Source organism: Podospora anserina, chromosome 6 (genome assembly GCF_000226545.1).
Source record: "Podospora anserina S mat+ genomic DNA chromosome 6, supercontig 2".
Taxonomy (NCBI): Eukaryota; Fungi; Ascomycota; class Sordariomycetes; order Sordariales; family Podosporaceae; genus Podospora; species Podospora anserina.
In genome coordinates this window covers 619273-625634 of record NW_001914857.1, presented here as the reverse complement: position 1 = coordinate 625634, position 6362 = coordinate 619273, and the positions used below count along the sequence as shown (strand labels likewise).

General features: G+C 51.9%; 1 annotated feature.

The window, feature by feature from the left end:
* Nucleotides 1-4370: 4370 nt before the first annotated feature.
* Nucleotides 4371-4629: a repeat region (MITE discodeles).
* The last annotated feature ends 1733 nt before the right edge of the window (nucleotides 4630-6362 follow it).

Here is a 6362-nt window from a genome sequence, read left to right as displayed (position 1 = left end):
TGGGTGCAGGGGCAGGGACCTGCATGCCCAGCTGGTGCTGGTCTTGGCGGTACTGGTACCTGCTCGTGGCCGGCTGCAGGGCACCAAGGTACCTGGGTACACTGCCTGTAGTGGAAGTCAGGCCAGAGCCTGGGTCTTCTTGGCGTCAGAGACGTCGTAGCTCAGGTTGCAGGTGGACGACGATCGGAACGGTTGTGGGAGATGCACCACTTTGACATTTGCTGGAACACTGTCTTTTCACTAGTTATCGTATCAGTCCCGTGGTTATTAATAACATGTCGAGCATCGTAGAAGCGTCCAGGAAGTGTTGAGTCATGAGTCGTCTCTCTGGCTGCCGATATATGGGCGACCAAGTGGTTTCTGTGCTGGCACTGCTGGCAGCAGCGGTCGGAGTCGGGGCCATCTGTCATGACCAGTCCCGGAACATCAGATGAAGTGTCGCTGCCCGTCCGTTCGACAAGAGCCCAGTGTGTACCGGGGACCGTGCTCCGAAGAGATTCCGCATGCCGAGGTTTCCAGTGAAATTCCAGTTTTGCGTCTTGTGGTCACCATCCATCTAGATGATGGGAGGGATGCTACGACGGAAGAGACGGCAGCTTCAATCAATCGCTCGCTGGCTGTCGTCGCAAGCCAATCTGGAACCCATTGGCGTCCGTCTATCCCAAGTCTGTCGACTTGTGCATCGGATAGGAGAGTCTCCTGCGAGCCCTGTGCAAGAGTGCAATCCAAGCTGAATTGCTGTGGGCCGGTGTTGTAGTCTCGATTGTGGGATTTGGCAGCGGGATTTGTGCCAAACAGGCCGTAGGGCCCGAGTCATTGGCAGAATATTGCTTGGAGAACACGGAAAACCCACTGTTATTCTGTAGACAGACTAGTGGGTCCAACCCACTGCCCCAAAAACCGGAGTGTCCACCAATAGCTGGGGATGGCACCCAACAATGCACACAGCCTCCTTCAACCCTTTAGATCGGTATCAAATGGCTATACAGTAGGCGATCGCCGTTTCTCCCAGATGGACTTTACTCTAAAATCCTTCCCGGCACCTGGAAGCGCCCAATTACCAATGCAAATTCCACCCCGTGGATTCCATAGAGGCCTTCCAACTTGTTGAGAACCACAGGACCCAATTTGTCAGGCACTGGGCATGTTGCCGGCACCAAGCAGTTGACAGCTGGAACCCTCGGGCTGCCGCTCGCTTTGCACCTGTGACCGCTTTCCAGCGGCCTAGTTGATTTTTTCCATGTTCCCTCTCGGAGGGTCCACCACTCAGAACATGCCGCCTAGTCAAAATCACAACGATTCATTCTCGATATTGCATTGCATTCAGCGCATACGGACACGGGAAAGTGGTTGCTCGTGAGGGACGTTTGGGGGAACATTGCGCGTCACTAGCCACACCTCGCTCCAACCCCACCGGAGATCGTTCCCGAAATGAGGCAAAGATCTGTCAAAGATCTAGTGGTTTACAATTCAGGGTCCCAACTGTGGCTTGTCTTACATTTGCTTGTTCCTTGATTTTTCGGCACTTGTTGGCTGAACAATGTCCCTGTAATCAGGGCTGCAACCGACAGTCTGGTTACAATTGCGAAGCCACAGGTCCACGATGCTGGTCCCCAGCTCCAACCGACCGTTGGGGTCGCAACGATCAACGTTGATGTCTTGCTTTGCGCGGCTTCTCGTTGGCCCACGGAGACGTCTCCTGTGGCGTTCACTAAACACGGGGTTGCAGTGTGGCTTGTACTGTAACGCAAAGTTTCGTCTACCTACGGATACCCATCAGATATACCGGGAGGCCGTTTAAGTGGCTTTGAGATCTTCTACACTTGCTGTTTACAGTATTCTTGTCCCGACCAATCTCTCGGCACGTGTCTGCGGATATGAGCAGAACTTTTACTCTATTCTACATAAAGTTGCATAAGCACCACCCAAGCACTTACATGTCATGTGTTCATGGTTCGCTTGAGATGCATCACATGACTACCTCTAGGTGACTGCGAAACAGGAACAGCGAGAGCGTTGCAGACGGGAGGACTGTGTATATCGTGGCTTCCATTTCGGGTAATGAGTCAGATGCATGTGAACACAACCCAGACTCTTCACTGGGTTCCCGGTTTCCGGACCATACGAGGACACTTGTTTCTCTCATCCTTTCACGGGAGAGTCTAATCCGAAGTCGCTCAAGGCTGCTTACTCGATGACTTGAAAGCCTGCCAGATGTCTGGATTGCGGCGTCGGAGTTTAGCAACTGGATCACGACCGCTGGGGACGTTGCTTCGGGTGGGGGGGGGGTGCGGTTCCCTGATCCACCCTACCATCTATCTTGACAAACCCATGACCCATGTTCTCTCCTTGATCAAAGAAACGAATGCCGGGATTGCCTCTATCCGATTGACCGATCCGGAAAAAGTCTCTTCGACCTGCATTTGCTGCGCCCGATGGAATATTTTTCTTCCATCGCTCTCCAAGCCATCACATCGACGGTCAAAGAAAAGAGATGCCGAGGGTTCCTGAACTTGACCCCGGGCGCCTCGCTCAAACTGTGGGGATAATAGCGGAGCTCGAGAGCGATCGACGCCGAGCCGCTCTCAGACCTGGGGTTTTTCGGAGCTAGCACCTCTTTGCCAAGAACGATGAATCAGTATCAAGCCTCACCATTGCACAGCCGACGGGGAAGGGTCTACGTAGTCAAAAGTCAAGGCAGGACAAGAAGGTTGCGTATACAGCCCTCTCCTTGAAAGACCACCTTTTTGCACAGATGTGCAATCGTGGACAAGGACGACTCGGAAGCTCTCCGGTTTTCGGTCAAGTCAGGTGCGCGCAACGTAGGGCATAGCCTTTTTTTTTCTCCCTCTCTTCCAAATATCTCGTCATGCGGCACGTAACTGATTGACAAGAAAAAGAAGAAGGGGGGAAGGAGGGGGGAGAGTAGTACGAGTCCTGCCCAGCTGTTCTTGTCCAGCATGGCTTATCCGACTATGGCATCGAGTACGGGTACACGAGAGCCCAACGGGCCTTAATTCACCTCATTCTACCAAAGTACCCCCCTGGGACCATGCTGTGTTGTCGAGCGCGCGACGTGGACCATAAACAGCACAACAGCAGCTTTGGGCTGGTGTCAGACCCCACGTGTGTGGGACAGCAGGTTGGATTTGATCAAAGAGTCCACATGCGGAAAGCATGGAGGATCAGAAAGTTCAGCTGTGGATTGCTCTGGTTCCTTGTTGCCGGCGTTCTGGAACCCCGTGAACCCCTGGCTTCTCGAGGGCTCGAACACACACTTTTGCGCATGTCAGATTGCCAGATCCCAGCCTAGATCGTTACAGACCTCACGCCAATCAAGAGCGACATCTCTCGATTTCCTGGACTGGACCAACGCAACACCTCTCTTCGTCTGTGGCCCGTGAAGCCGAGTCTCTCCGTTGAGCGGGCCTGGCCAATCAGCGACAGAGGCCGCCCTCCAAACGTTTGATGCCAAGCCGAGGGGCCCCACCACCAGATGCAGATCTCAGTCTTTTTTTCTTGTCGGCCGCCCCGGACACGTTCCCCACTCGTTCCCAGATCCTTGGACCTCTTTCGATCCCAGCAAGCACACGCGACACACATTCTCACCTCACTCCCACACCATGCCCGGCGCATGCTCTCAGGAGGAGGGAGGAAGTGTGGTGGGCGAGTCGAGCGAGAGCTGTGCGCACTTTTTATGTCTGTGAGAATTTGCCTCTCCGAGTCGGTTCGGCCAGGTAGTCAAGATATGTCAACCAGTGCGTTTCGCCTCTATCGAACCCCCACAAACCAACCAGGAGCCCCGTCTACCCATCTGCCGGCCCCGGTAGCGGAACCTGTGCCGCTGGACTGAACCGTCAGCTTGGGACCAGCTAGGTAGCTGTCCTGCACGACGAATTGCGCCGTTGTTATATTGATACGAGTTCTAATGCACTACTAGCACAGGACACCAGCCACCTCACTTACAATACATGAAAGCTATCAAAATGTCTCGAGAACAGCCTGGTCAGTTCTGTCAGGATGACGTTTGGACAAACCTCTGACAAATATCTTCGGATCTGGCCAGCTGCTTCCTGCATCCTCTTTTTTGCGCCTTGACTCTTTTGTTTGGACACACAGACAGGTACAAGTACATTCTTGGTGCTCTCGCTGGTTCGCTCTTCTCTCGGAGATACGGGCTAGATGCTTCGGAGGGAAGAATATACAAGCCACACACTTGGCCAAATGTACAGACCGACCGAATTGATATCCCGCGGAGATTTTTGTCTTCCTCTCGATCACCACCTGCATTACCGATGCGGAAGAGAAAAAAAAAGGGGGGGCAGTGGAAAGAATTTTCGCTCCTTTTCTTTTCACTGCGACATTGTAAGGCACCCTTGCCACAAAATAATTGAGACACTAAAGTACGTTAAACCCATATTATACTATGAACTATACCTCAAAAGCAAGTTAATAGGCCTTTGGACGATCTTTCAAGGCCTGTTAACTATCTTCAAAGGCCTTTAAACTATCTTTCAAGGGCTATTAACTATCTTTAAAGACCTATGGACTATCTTTAAAGGCATATGGACTATCCTTCAAGGCATGTTAACCTACTTTGGTGTCTCGATTATCTTGTGGCAAGGGTGGGTGGCTTCTAGATTTTCCAGATAGCAAGTGGGAGGGTTGCACCACATGGGAGTTGGGGGGAGCTAATGCAAGACATGACGGCGCTTGCTAAAAAAGGGTGTCTGTGCCTGCGCCTTTCCGTAATGGGACATGGAATGCGGGTTTTGACCTTCGGGAGACGCCGAAGTGGTTTTGTTGGACGGTTTTTTTCATTTTCTGTTGTTCGGTGCTCGGCCTTTGCTCCGGGGGGATGGCCGCCGGAAACCCGGTATCGACGACGACATAAGCATGGTTGTTTGTGTGATTGGTAATTACTTATTCCTGTGTGGGCAATGGAATGATTTTGAGCCTCCGGATCACATAGCGTGGGATTTTGCACTTTAGAATCATGTTTGGTCGAGCACACTCAGCAACAACACCTCCCCAGAGATACGAAAATAGGTCTGTTGATTCCTTGAACCCGAAAACCTCCGCATCTCCGGCCGCGTCTGGCCGCGCTTTTTTTTCCCGGCTATACGAAATCGAAATAATAGGACCGACAAATTCAGACATTTTGGAATCTGGACCTTCTTGGTGTCCCGTATCCTGTATTGAGGGCCAGTCGTGTTCCGGGATCTAGTGTATTTTCATCCGGGCGCACTTGGGTAGACCATGCCGGATCAGTAGACCGACCGATCCCGACTTGAAAGATCGCATCCACTTTTGACGACAGTCCCTTCCTGCTTATCCAACGTATTCGTAACCTGCCATGCCATGCCATCCAAGCACCGCATCTCAACAGCAGAATTTTCAAGGGGGGGAGGGTTTGTTGACATCCCAAACTCGTGTAACATGGCAGCAGCCAGGCTTGAAAATACTACGTTGTACCTGCCAAAACCAAAAGTATACACTACCCTTCCCCCCCCCCCCCAGCTGCGCCGCTGCAAGCAACCCACCTAGCTACCCAACATGCCACACGGGTGTGCCGTATGCCCGTACAACAATCCCATTGCATATCTAGATCGTCAATCATCACCTCAGACACCCAGGGGCGCAGCACGCTTATTTTTTTTCTTTCTCTTTCTTCTCGCAGCCAATCTCTTACCACCGCCGGACTCAATAGGTAGGTATCTGAGTTGACAGACCGTCTGACCCAAAAACAACAACAAACCCTTACCCATCGGTGCCGCAGGCGGACCCGACCCGTCGGCTCCCGGGGTTGGGTGGGTCGGATTTCTGCTGACCTCAAAATACGGCTGATCATATTGGTAGACACCTTTTGCGGACACGCCCACCCCCAGGTCGATGGGTCGGAGGGGAGAGGCCGAGTTGGAAACGAAAATGAGAGTAAAACGAGAGGTGATCACACGTTTGATAGGTCGGTAGCGGGGTGTTGATGATACTATCGCGAGAAAAGGGCAGTGAAGTAAACTATCTGGTAATGTTTGTAGGGATGTTTCTTTCCGGTGATCATACCGGTAATAAACCCCGAGGTTTGTTCTATACGGAGGAAACAACTGGGCTCCAAAGACAAGGGGAACAGATGTGGATGTAAACAAAACAAACAGCTCGGTAATGGGGGCATGATACCTATCCACAGCAAAGCTAACCGATTCATGCCAATGATGTTTCCAAAGCAGCAACTTCCCCCGTACTTAGTTGTAAGCATGATACCACACTTAGACACTTCAACATTTTATTCTCATTATAGGCAAGGTATCTCGTTTAAACCCTCCTTTTCCACCCCCTCTTCTTCCATATCTCTCATATCGCCT